General features: G+C 63.0%; 1 protein-coding gene across 1 annotated transcript in view; it reads left to right on the top strand.

Annotated features, from left to right (window-relative positions):
• LOC105826840 (monoglyceride lipase-like) overlaps nucleotides 1-506 on the top strand; it is a gene marked incomplete at its 3' end in the record, with an annotated part of 43,947 nt that overhangs the window by 40,570 nt on the left and 2,871 nt on the right. The gene's annotated exons all lie outside the window — the stretch shown is intronic.

The following is a 506-nucleotide window of genomic DNA, read 5'->3' as shown; positions in this document are numbered from 1 at the left end:
GCGTTGCAGGGAGGAGCCATCGTCATCCTCACGGCCGCCGAGAGGCCGGGCCACTTCGCGGGCTTGGTCCTCATTTCGCCTCTGGTCCTCGCCAATCCGGAATCCGCGACCACCTTCAAGGTAAAAGGGCTTTCCGGTCTGCGCGCGTCCCTAGTGTCCCCGGGACACCGGGGGCCGGGGAGGAGGTCGAAGTCCTTTCTGGGACATCAGACGCTATTGTGTAAAGCTCTGGACGGATGTCGCTGTGGCCACTGGGGGGCTGTTTGTAGAGTCCGGGCCTCCTTATCCCCCGAGACAAAAGAAACTGCCTTCCTGTTTGCGTCTCGCTGGTCGCGTTTAAAGGCAGAAAGGTCACCCGTGTTCTCAGTCCAGCAGGTCACGTTTGTGAGCGGGTGGCCTGGAGGCCTGGGCTGGTCTGCCTTGTCCAACCCCCTCATCCCCGTGTCCCCAGGGAGTGCTCCACCCCCCCAACCCCCTCATCCCCAGGGGGTGCTCCATCCCCCAAT

Source organism: Propithecus coquereli, unplaced genomic scaffold (genome assembly GCF_000956105.1).
Source record: "Propithecus coquereli isolate 6110/MARCELLA unplaced genomic scaffold, Pcoq_1.0 Scaffold925, whole genome shotgun sequence".
Lineage (NCBI taxonomy): Eukaryota > Metazoa > Chordata > Mammalia > Primates > Indriidae > Propithecus > Propithecus coquereli.
Note: the sequence above shows the minus strand (reverse complement) of the source record. Positions and strands in the feature narration are given on the sequence as shown.